Source organism: Oratosquilla oratoria, chromosome 41, assembly GCF_046742065.1.
Source record: "Oratosquilla oratoria isolate Oo_2021 chromosome 41, ASM4674206v1, whole genome shotgun sequence".
Taxonomy (NCBI): Eukaryota; Metazoa; Arthropoda; class Malacostraca; order Stomatopoda; family Squillidae; genus Oratosquilla; species Oratosquilla oratoria.
The window spans coordinates 1,081,626-1,095,000 of NC_134817.1; the positions used below are offsets into that span (position 1 = coordinate 1,081,626).

A 13,375-nucleotide genomic window follows, 5' to 3' on the forward strand; every position below is an offset into this window, starting at 1 on the left:
ATATATATTATATATATATCAATGTGTATATATAGCACTGTGGACTGCCACCCTGAAACGCGTGGCGACGTGCTACCTTGGTCTGAAATCACCGTGCCACTTGCCACGTGCCACCTGCTACGTACCACTCGTCACTTGCCACGTGCGACGTGCCACGTTGGTGTGAAAGCAGCCTAAGACACACTCACACACATTTTTCACACAAAAAAAATCTCCACTTTCTTCTCAAGAGCCCCACCTTCTTCCTCATACCCCATAAAGATGGAAGCGTTGGTAAACAACAGCCCGTAGCAATCCCCATATACGCCTTCTCTGCCTACCATTCTCCCATTTTCTAGATACCACTATCTCATATTTATCCCCATAATCTAGATACACCATAACGACCACTGGCACATCTTCAAGGGCCTGTTGGTACTTTCTGGACCGCCGCCAGGCGATTTTATTCAGTTGTGTGTGACTACCCCCCCCCACACACACACCGTTTTCTTCCATGAAGATGCCATGTTGAGTATTATTCCACGTCTTGTAGGGCAACATGTTATCATTATTGTCATTACTATCAATATCATAGTAATTACTACTACTATCATTATATTATAATAATCATTATTGGTATTATTATCATTGTTATTACTATCATTATTACTGTTATCATCATTACTATCCTTTATCGCGTGTTGTATGCATTACCCCCTTCACACGGATGATGTCCTTCCGTAATGCTATTCTGGGTAATGCAAAACGATTTTATTCAGCTGTGGGAACAAAAGGTCCCGAATCTGATCCATAACCCCCCTTACCCTCTCTAAAAAACAGACAACTAAAATAATAATATAAACAAATAAGATAATAATAAAATAAATAAAGTAATAACTATAATGATAACAATTCTTAGACCATTTGGCACTGTTCTTTTGCCGCCAGGTGATTGTATTTATTTCCTTGCCTCAACGACATCCTTGCGTACCGGGCAGTACCTTTCCTTCTATTCTGTCTGTTACAGTGACCTCTTAACCGACGTTAGCCAGAATAAAAATAATGAAATGTTCGAAAATAACCTTTAAACTTAAAGTTCAAACGGGAAATGAGGAGGAAAAACAGAGACAGATTAATAGAAACACATATCACAATGTGACGTCAGCTGATAATGCAGTCGTTTGGCATTTTGGTACGTGGTTGAGCTCATGTCCTAACTATAATATTTCCAAGCTCTCCTAATTACAAATTTGAGTTCCAAACCTAGCTTGACATTTATAATTATTCATAATAATATACCCAGTACCACCATGGTTATTTTGAATATTATATTAACGGTTTTCATGAATATTAAACCATGAAATAATTAATTTTTGTTTGTTTGTGGACCTTACTGCACTTCCGAAGCTATTCCCATGGCCGTTTTCTGTGACGAATTTTTATATGCGTTTAAGTTTTCAAACGGTCTCTCACATTTAATAAACGTGTATTTTGTTCATTTAACGCCGACATATTTAGCTAGGCAGAAATAGGAAGGTTATATACATTTCATGTTATTATTTTCTGATGCGTTCGAGAAATCGTCTAGTTCGCTAATATCAACAACAGTTTTGAGAGGGTGTGCCTACAAAGACGACGAGTCGGAGGTAGGTTAAGAAAAATAATTATATCTCCGTTACTACAGAGGCTTAGAAGTCCATGCTAATACACAATAAACTATTTAAACGTGCCATCCATTTGAAGTTCATATGGAGAGGAGTAAGGTTAGAAAACATATAAAAAGAGGTCGTAGATTGGCATATGGCTGGGACTTGGCCCTGACACTGTCGTCTGTAGTCTAGTGCCAGAAGCAAATCCCACTGGCACCTTATCAGCATCCCCCCCACCCACCCTCTTGTCGTTGAACCCCTACTCCTTCTGGCACTGTCCTGTGGCTTGCTGAATGTTTATGTTGTGGGACTTTTTGTAGTAGAATGCAAACATAATGGTATTTAGTGCTCATTTGTGTGTAATATTACTCAAATTAAGTTTGTAGTAAACTAATTAATAAGTATCCAGATAATTAGTATTTGTTGTTAGGAATTTCAGAACTTGTAGGGCACTTGTGTTTTTGTATAATTATGTGTTAACTTGTGCATCTGTGGAGAGAGTGATGAATTGGTAAAGACTAAAGATCTGATGGGAAAACATTTCAAGCAAATGTAATGATTAGAAATAAGAAAAGTTATTAAAACTGGGAATATCAAAAGTATATTTAAATCAACTGCCAGGGTTTTGTTTTAATTAAACATGAATTTACAAAGCATTCATCTCAAGTGCAATGAAAGAACCCTGTACAGTGTATTTGTAAACAAACCTAACTGCGATGAAAGAAGGTAGGTTAAGCTAAAGCCAGTATAGTTATCATAACTAAAGTATGTAGTCATTAGGTAGTTAAACATAGAACCAGGAAACTTAATGTGCCATGTACACAGGAAAGGGATTTTGAGTAAACAGAATTAGGAAACCTGGTAATAAATTATTTTCACCTGTTGATTTCAATGGCCCATGCCTAGTGCAGGGTGCCAAAAATGAGAATGATCAGTGGAAACTTGGAGTGCACGGTTTTTCTAAGCCCTCACATTATTTACAACTGAATTCTCTAGTGAAATTATATGGAAACTTCTACACATCATTTTAAGAAATTTATGTACTCACTTAAAACTGAAGTGATTATTTTCACCACTGCAATGTTTTTGGCCAGATAGTAATTTATTGTTAGGTTGGGTGAAGTTAGAATAGGATAGGTTCTGCTAAAGATTAGCTACAATCTTTAAAGAATTATTATTTACTAACCCAGTATGGCATATTGAATAATTTTCAACTACCACATGCATGATATGCAAGTACTGTAGACTACTATTGAGCTTCAAGTTACTAAGTCTGTGTAGTGTATATACAATACATCTCTAAGAATACTATATACTTCACGAATTCTTTTTGACAGGCATGATCTTTTTGTACTTTACTGTAAAATATGCCTCCATTCTGCATTTTGTATCAAATGCTTTATATTTCGCCATAAACACAGGTGCTGTTATTAATTTTCAGTGTTTTTTTCTGTTGAATGAGGTTTTTGCAAGGGAAATGAATAACCTCAGAGCAGAAATGAAAGTAATTTTTTTTTCTATTTTAGGAAAGTGAAATAACACTGTTAAATATGTCTATGGGGAATTTTCCACCAGAAATTGTCATACTGATGGTGATGCTGTCTACAGCTCTGACAGACATTATTTATCAGTCAAAACTTGTTCTCGCCTATCAAGACCATCCTAAAAATAGAAAAAGCAGTCATCCAATTGCAACTGGGAGATGATGGTATCTAAAATTGTCATGTTTACTATAACTTGTTGGACAATTTTTAGATACCAGTAATTGTTGTGATGTGAAAATAGCACATGGTCTAAAATCACAGAATTGAAAATAACATCACATGGAATACTGCTACAAATACAATCAGCAGGAGAATGTTATCAAGAGATGTTTGTTAATGATGTATTTCTAACACATTTCCACATAAGGAGGGTAGACAATTAGCAGTGTATATTAGATGGCAGAAGAATAGAATTTATAATCATCTATCCCTGATTATAGATTCGAAGTTAGTGATATCGTGTTTAACTCTCATTGACTTTTGGGTACTTGCTTTTCTATCCTCCCAGAACCAATTGTGAGTGGTTAGGTCAGGTTAGAGAATGGAATTAACAAAGCCCATTCCAAGTAAACCAATAAACAAGTGTCAACTTCTAAGAATAGCATAAACTCCTGTAGAAAACTGAATGCAGTTGGCATAAAAATCAATTCAAATTGTATCAAGTATTAATGATGTAATATGCTATCTGCACAATCTGTTTGCTATTAGTATTTTTATACAAAAAAATAAATAATAGATCCAAGCAACATTTGCGTGTCTCTTAAACTTATTGCTGTAATGGTGCAAGTGATAAGTTGTTATTTTTGGTATTTGTCAAGTGATTTTACTCGGAAGAAAGGTTGATGTGCAAGATACCAGAGTCATAATTGATGCACACCCTGTTATGAAAGTCTACCCTGAAGTTGAATAAAATCACAAATTCTTATCCAGAACAAATATCTGTACAACTTATCACTGGAGTGAAGAGGTATGCACTTTCACCACCCATAAAAATCATTTGGTTTACGATTTGGTTCAATGTCACAAACTCCACCCTATTGGGAGGCTAGGATGGTACTCCTCATAGTGAACGTTGTAGCATGGAATTTGATGAACCATGCCCTTAGTTCAACTCGCCCCAAGCAGGGTTTGAATCGTCATCATCTCAACATTCGCTGCAAATAACGACGCCCTAACCCGCTCCGCCAACGAGCATCCCAGCATATACAAGACAATTTTATCTGCTTGAAGGGTACCCCCTTTTGTGGCAAAAGGATTTACCCCATCTTGAGGAACCTCGTTCTCTGTAATTCGTGACTTGTACCATTACCACAGTTACGACTAGGCAATTTTATTGTGGTGAAAGAAATCCTGCTCCCCCTCAGCTTTATGGCAGCTGTAGGATTAAACCTATATTTTGACTGCATTTTACAATTTGAAACCCTATTCTGGCTATTAGCATGTAAATTTTCTTGACTGAAGGAGACTTAACACATGTTGAATAACCTTGTTACAAAATTTTACTTGGACGATTTAATCTATTATTGTGGTTATTACCAGTTGGGGGGGAACACCCTTGCATTAGGAAAAATTTATAGTAGTTTGTTCCCTACAGAAATAGATTTAGTTAGACAGTTGGTAACCAGTCAAAAAATAAAATAAAATAAAATAATTATTTACTGTGAGAAACATTGCTTTTGTTAGATATTTACATAAAATCTGATGAAACCTGTGGTGACTACATGTGGTGACTACATGTTTCAGATTATTGGATTATTTACCAAAGCACTTATATGCTATATCTTCTGATATCAACAAGGTTTCCCTAAATTCTATTTCCCAGTGACAGCTGGAATAAACATAAAAGATGAATATGGAGGTCAACAGGTTAATTGATAATTATGTTACTTTGAAAGTAAACTTTCTGTTGATTTTCCATCCATGCTGTTTTTTTTTATTTTTTTTTTTTTCTAGAAATACATTATTTCCGATGGTTTATCAGCTTGTGTAATGTGGTGCCTCAAATTACAGCAGATTCATGGTTAATCCTTGGAGGGGTGAGGGTTTCTCTATACTGAATTTAAATCCTTAAAGGTATTTGCATACCTCATGGGATGAATTGAGATTAACCTCAATTCTCTGAGGATTGTAGGTCCTGCCCACCTGAATAAAATCATCTGGCACTTTAAAGACAATGAAACTTCTTAACTTATTGAGTCTTTTATAAGCATTGTCACCTCAATCTTTGCTGATTAGAAACCTGCATCCCCATGGTAGGAACAAATGAAAAAAACCCAACAGACAAAAACCCAATTGGAAAATTGGAGAGGAGGACATAACCTAACCTAACCTATTCACTGATTAGGGTTGTGTCTGTTAGGGTATTGTCTGTTCACCTCCCCCATCGTACCTAGCAGCGGCCCTTGGGCCTTCCCATAGATTTGTGGAAGAAAAGTAGGGCTACTGTCTGTGTAGTATTAATCACCAGTTGGAGGGGACTAGTGTTTGGTTGTCAGCTGTCCTCGTTTGAACAAATGGAGGAAATTCATACAGCTGGATTTGTAGAGAGATCTTGTGTCGACAGGGGTGGACAACTCCACAATTCCAGTTTTACAGTAGTTGCCCAGTGGGATCCTTAGGAACAACTCATAATTGCCCGCAGACAAAATCTGGGTGTCCTGGGTGCCCAAGCGACCAAATTGTCCACCCCTGGAAATTCATACAGTTGCATTTGTAGAGGTTTTGTGCCCAGCCGATCTGCAATGCTAAACATGTGGCAAAGACATTATGAACAATACCCAACAAGCCTCCTCAGATCAGACAAGCACTACATACATCCATGGCATTGGTACATCTAAGAATGGGATGTTCTCAACTCGCACATGACTAACTCGTGACAATACCATATATATCAGTCATTATATTTTAATTTTTTCTTATGTATGCTAGATGCAACTAACTGGGACATAAAGTTGGATATCATTCCCAAACAATTTACACTGCATACATTTGTTTGAGTAATCTAGACAGTTCCATCAGGTAATTTTTAATAATAATTGCAGCCAAGTTTTGCTGACTGGAAATCCGCAGCCCTATGGTGTCTAGCAGCGGTCCTTGGGACCTCCCTTTGATTTTGGGGAGAAATGTTGGGCAGGTGGAAAATATATTCAATAATGCCACATTCAATGTGCTGCCTTGTGGTACTCCTTTAGTTTTCTTGTTTTGTATTTTAATCATATAAGTGCATTTGAACAAATAGCTTTTAAGATTTATTTATATATATTTTTTATTATTATTATTTTTTTTTTTTATAATTCTCTGGTCCAGTTTCAAATGATTGTGCTTCAAGTGAGCATAATCAACATCCCACACTTTTCATTACCAAAAGTTTTTACTAAATCAAGATGGACATCAGAGTGAATCATCTCCTTGATGTCCTCACAGCCCCAAGGGGCAGAATAATTCTATAATTTTTTTTTTTTTCTCTCTCCTTCTTCCTCTTCCATCTATTCATATAAGGATAATAGACAATCAGCGACTGTTCCCATTCTCATCCTCCTTTCAGCTGACAACACACAAAATATCCTACACTAATACGATATGGCCAGCTGTCAAAAGTTTCTACCCCTAGAGAGATTTATGGGCAGGCCTAAGGAAAATTGCCAGACACTGAAGCTATAGGTTCCCAGTCAATGGAACTTGAACAACAATATTTTTATGTACTAAATCATTCATAAATAGTGTTGTTTCTGTTGAACAATTTGCTCTATTATCAGAAAAAATGGTATAATTTAATTTTCTTTTAGATATTGTAACAATTGTTCATGTACTTTTGTTACGACATAGGGCAAAATTTATATGCATCTATATATATATATTTATTTATATATATATTTATTTTTGTGTGTGTAGTCTACAGTTATATTCTTTTGTACTAGTGTACTGCAATATGAGCTATCAACATATAAATCTTACGCTATAAAATGTTAGAAATTTTAGTGACGCCCCTATGGACCAGCTGTGCAGAATTATTTAATGATTGGAGAATAATTTCTAGTCATAAAAATTACTTGGCATTTTGTTGATATATAATTTGAACTAGTTGTCTTTTAGGCATTTTGTGTAGAAACTAAAATTGTTATTACCATGAAGCATGTTCATAACTTCAAGTGAAAAATGACCTTTGCCTTGTGTACTTAAACTGCCAGGGTAAAAACACACAATAGTTGTTACACACAACTTTGTGTCTGGTTCTTGTGATGCACAAGAACCAACATTCAAAATGGGGGAGGGGAGGTTATTAAAGATAAGGTTGGCAGTCTTAAACACGAAAGGCCTTTATATAAAATGCTTCACATCCCACAAAATAATAATAATAATAATAATGGCAAGTGTCCATGTAATAAAAATATCCCCACCCTGTATTCTAGTTATATTGTGTTTGCCTTCATATCTTATTAAATCATCAAATCTGCCCTCCTAAGATGAGCTCCAATTAATGGTGAACGGACAAAAACCCAATCACTGAAAATTGTCATTCAGACAAAACCTCAGTGGTGATCTGCAGGTGGAGTTAGGTTAGGTCAGGTCAGGTCGTGTCGTCCTCCCCTCCCCCAATTTTCCTATTGGGGTTTTGTCTGCTATGGAGATTGGAGTTTTGTCATGTATTCCCAGTGAATCTCCCACCCCTACTAGCCGAGTTGTTTTCATATAAAATAAATATTGATTATTAATTCCTATTGAGTCTGTAACATCTTAAGTTATTCGGCTGAGGTGGTGGGGGTCTCACTTTAGCTATTGAAATATTATCTGAACCAACATTTTTTGTTATTATGATACAACACGCAAACTCCTGTTTTATTCAACCGAGGGGATTCTCACTTTTGGCAATACCGTTCCTAATTTATTTTAAGAACTAGATGGTAAAATTAGCGAATCACCATTCAGTGGAATTAATCACTTTTAAGGGTTCACAGTACATGTTCTGAGTATTTAAGCAGTTTCGAGCTGTGTTTTAGTATATCAGACGTAACATCATTGTTGTTAGTGAATACATAGATTTGGTCATTATGGTGGTGTCTGCCAGAGAAACTGTTACATCCACACGCCATACTGGGCTTTTCGACAGTTACCCGAAAAGATGCGTAATGAATGGTTTTGGGCATCCCATTCAATATTTATAAGTATATTTCTTCATCTAACCTAATCTTAGAAGTGAGTAAAGAAAACAACAATGATGATAAAAAAAATACCTTATAAAGTTTCCCGTGGCTGCAATATACAATCTTCTTTAGTTCCCGGGTACTACCGCATTAGACAATCTTCAGTTTCGTGTGTTCCCGCGTGGTCATATACTTCAGGAAATGCAATGTCAAGTATTTGCTAGCAAAAATAAATTGTCGTTTACATTTATGGTCATTAGACATATCTTTTTCTATATTTTTTAGTAAGAACAGTCGGAAGCAATTGTAGAGTTACTTAGTTTTCAACATAATTTTGATTAAATATCTAACGTGCCATTTTTGTCGTCACTTCAGTAGCGCCTAGTGGCGAATCTGGGTAGGAAAGTGTTGAAGGCAGGTTCCTTACATGGGGTGGGCAGAGGGTTTGCATATGGCCTGGATCGGCAGTCCTAGTCTGGGCATGCCGCCCACAAGGCTGACAAAATAATTATAAAAAATAAAGTCAAAGATGTACAAATTTTGCGTAAGAATCAACAGTGTATGAAATATTTTTCCCTTATCCTTTCTACAATAGGGTCATTAGATAAAAAAATAAAAATCTGTTTAATTATTTTGCAAGCCAATAGTAATAGATATAGCAGGTAGTAATCCTGAGAGGCTCCATACATTTATGTTTGAAACGTAAAGTTTACAATGAATGGATTCTGCCAGCAATAATCTACGGTTGTGAGACTTGGAAACTGACAAAGGCGATGGAAACAAAGCTATGAAGTGCACAGAAGAGAATGTAGAGATCAATGATGTGAATAACGCTGAGAGACCAAAAGAGAGCAAGTTGGGTGAGAGAGCAGACTAGAGTGAAAGATATTGTGGAGGCGGTGAAAGAGAGGAAGTGGAATTGGGCAGGTTAGTGCGAACGACTGATGAGCGATGGAGCAAGTGTTACTGAGTGGACGCCGCGAGATGGGAAGCGTGGAAGAGGGAGACCAGACAGGAGGTGGAGAGACAAGATTGAATGACGTGACAGAGGTTGGCGCGTTCCTGTGAATCATGGAATGCTATGAAAGGCCTTTGTTCAGCAGTGGACTTAGGATGGCTGATTTGATTGATTTAAGGAATGGTGGAAATGGGAAGTGGTGATGGGGGGAAGGTGGGAGTGGGTCACTCTCGTTCACTTACTATGTTCAGTTTCCAGGTAGGACCCACTCTGCTCACAACGAAATGGCTGGGAACAGGTAGATGCCCAAGTCATGGCAAGGATACTCCAGCCAGATACTCAGGTAGAAAAAAAAAAAAAATAAATTAGATAAAATAATAATAGGGCATGTATGGCTGGTCATATGGACCCCCAAAATAGTGTAGTTTGAATTTGGACTGGAATATTTAATTTGTCAGTAAAATTCAAAGGAGTTATAAGTTCACTGTGAAGAAGAGACTTGAAACAGCCCAGATTAGGGGTATTCATTGTGTTCTCTGAGAGCAATTTCCACCGCTCTACCACCTTACATGAGAAGAAACACTTCCTGACATCTGTTCCACACTACTGAACTTAGATATTGAAGTTATGCCCTCTGGCACCAAGGTTAGGTCCCATAACAAGCAGATCTAACAGGGAAATTGGTGACAGACCATGGGAGATCATATAGCTGTAGAAATCATAACAGGGAAGAAAGTATTTTACAGAATGTAAATTAAATCTCCTAAGATGATCACCATAATGCACATCATTTAAACCTGCTACTTGCTCTGTCCACCTTCTTTGGACAGATTCTAAGAATTTTGTGTCCATGGCATAACCTCAGTTCCAGGGAGGAGAGGCAAAATCCATTATGGTTCTGACATAGGAGGGAGGTCATGAGTCCCTGTGAACCGTTTACAGTGCTTTGAATAAATTAGTGGCAACACTTCCTGCCTTATCAACAGTACTTATATGTTTGCGGAATTTGAGATTAGTAGAAATTGTTGCCCCAAAGTCTTTCTCCGATTATGACAGGTTAATAGGTTTGTCTCCCAAATGGTACATAGGGCGGGTGGCTTGGAGGGCTGTGTGGCGAGATATCTAAGGCGAGTACATTTTTTAGTGGGGAGTAGCTGTTTTGTATGTGTTAATGTCCTGCGGACATGGAGGGTGAAGGACAGCTGAGGAAGAGGTATGGTTCGTTCACAAAGATCATATACTTAACATTTAAATGAAACCCAATGAAGTTGAAAAATATCAGGGAAAGTAGTAGTCCTAGGACTTAACCTTGGGGCACACCACTATGCACAAGCTTGGCTGAACTTAAAATGCCAATGACAGCTAGTTTCATTGATCCCCCACAGAGGAAACAAGTAATTTGCCTCATAAGACACCCAGAAATCATAATGAAGCTTAATTTGTCTGCCATTATGCCATGGTGAACATTGTCAAATGTTTTCTGGAAGTCAAAAAGGATGAGATCAGTAGTGTCACCTTGGTCATAATGAAGGGAAGTGGTGTTATAAGTAGGTGGCCAACAACAGATCTATGAAGCCTGAAATCAGTCTGAAATCATACTGATTGTTGTCAAATAATGAGACTGTCAAAGAATGCATATAGAGTTTTTTTGACTATACATTCCATTGTTTTGCATAACAAAAGTTATGCTAATTGGGCAATAATTTAGTGGATCAGAATGCTTCCCCTTTTTAAAGATGGGCATAAGATGGGATACCTTTCAAAAGGACAGAGCTACTGCATGTTGACAAATTGAACAGGGCTGTTAAGGGCATAGCTAATTTGACCACACATTTTTTGAGGAGTCTAGGGTGATGTATTAAGTTTATTAACTTGTTTGATGATTTATTACACAACAGTTCCAATGAGGGAAAATTAAAAGCAAATTTGAAAATGGCAAAACTGGTTACTGTTGGATAGGCTACAGTTACCATCTGAAATTCCACACAGTTATCAACAGTTCAACAGTTTTTATGATATTGATCTTACTTTTAACCACTTGAATATGAGTTAAATTCTCGCACACAGCATCGGCTGCCATATGAACAATGCATCACACTACTCGCGTTATAAAATACAAAGTCACTACTGTATTACTTGTCCTCTTTTACTCTGAGTAATGATAAACACAGAAAACATGATCAAACCAGTTCACAGAATCCAGGGGTAACTCATGTACAACTAAAAAAAATATATATAATCAAGATGCCGATGCCGGCATCCTCGTGTACCCACTCATGCCTCATAATGTCTACATATGCATCATTGTACCAAAGTGTTTAATTACCTTATCAGGTGCCACTTGGTCACGTTGGTCACTGGTTGAGGGTGGAGGCAGATGTGGGGGCTGATAATATGCCATTGTTCACACAGGCACAAGTGAGAACTGTCACACTTGTTTGTCTTTTGGCAAACTACACTTGGTAAAGTATTAATGTTGGGTTGGAGTGCAGCTTTAAATTGCATTTCTGAGGTAATTAATGAATTTCAAAATTTATTTATGACTTATTTTTGGATAGATATATCATCATCACTTTTGTTTCAACCTCATGACGAGTTTTAATTTAAAATTGTATGTAAAAATATTAATCTGTTCATATATAGAGATTTCTCAATTTATGTGAGGGATACATTACTGGAGGGATCGCATAATGAAAAATTGCAAAAAGTGAACAGTTTAGTTTTACTATTGCTTTTTTGATTTTTCACATTGTGTTATTCTAAATAATCCGTGTAATATGAAAAAATGACTAGGTTTTTTACCTCGTGTTACTCCGAGCTCGCATGTTCTAAACATGCATAAATAAAGAAATCCTCGCGCTTTATAGGCTTCTTCCTTCTTACAAGGGAAGTGACCAGCCAAGGCATGCACCCACCTTTCACGCATCCAACACCCATTTGTCTCCCTTTTTAACATATCTTGTCTCCTCGTGGATTTGGACCATCCTTGTGTTTCACTCACAGTCTGGGTCAGAAGCAATGCACTAGACACAGCAGGGCCCGTCAGATAAGGCTGTTTTGTTTCTGTGTGATTGTTATGTTACTAATATGTTTAGATTTTGTATATTGGTTTTGGTTATATTAATAACATAACCACATTCAAACAGACAAAACAATCACAAAGAAACATCTGGGATTAGTAGTCTTGAATGGATTAGTAATTACTAATTTGTGATGTAGGGCAGCAATGTTTCATTGCTGTATATTCAAGATTGTGGGCAGAATAAACCTATTCTCCTTCAACACCACCAAGACTCGGTTTCTTCATCTGTCCACTTGACACAGTCTTCCACAAAGCTATCTCATTTTCTTTGATGTCACATAGCTTTTTCCTTCCGACTAGGGTTGCCAACTGTCCTTTATTTCAAAGGACAGTCCTTTATTCAGCTCTTATTTGTCCTTGTCCTTTATTGAGATTTGAAATGACACTATTTGTCCTTTATTTTGAAATAGTTTTGACTGGTAGTTCAATTTCCTACTCTCAAGATGTAATGATTGCAAAATTATTTACTTCTTGTATGAGTGCAGACTGTCAACTCTGCATTGTGCACAATACCAGATGCAAAGAACGGCAGACTGCAGACCAGGGTGTAAAATTAGCCTCATTTTATGTATAACTCAATTTTCCATTAAAAAAAAGGCACTAATTTTGGGAAAACTAGAAAACTGTAAACTATATTACTAAATATGAGAACCACCACAAAAAAAAGAAAAGAAAACAAAAACAATAGAGAAAGAAAGGAGGTGTCGTTGGATGTTTGGAAAGGTAATACTTCTGCCTATCAACTGAACTCACAAAGAACCAACACAATGTAATAATGAGACCCTTCACAAAATCTAGCCATAATTTGTTATAAATACCAGAAGAACAGTGAAATCTATGTGAGAAAACTTGTAATAGTAGTGCCAATATTTCATGTTATTAAACAGATATTTGGAAAGACAGAATAGATTTTGATAAAATCCAACATTCGGCAAATTATGAAACCTAAGCTTCGTAGGCCATTAATTTCCCAAAGTTTCAGAAATTTGTATAAGTAGTAGAACATTTGAAGCTAGAAGGAA

At 36.8% G+C, this 13,375-nt stretch overlaps 1 protein-coding gene across 1 annotated transcript in view; it reads left to right on the plus strand.

Moving 5' to 3' along the window:
• The first annotated feature begins 1,582 nt into the window (after positions 1-1,582).
• Positions 1,583-13,375, plus strand: part of rhea (Talin_middle and talin-RS domain-containing protein rhea) — a 269,357-nt gene continuing 257,564 nt past the window's right edge. The window contains exon 1 of the mRNA XM_076177737.1: positions 1,583-1,625. The gene's annotated coding sequence lies outside the window, so the exon portion shown is untranslated. The remainder of the gene's footprint in view (positions 1,626-13,375) is intronic.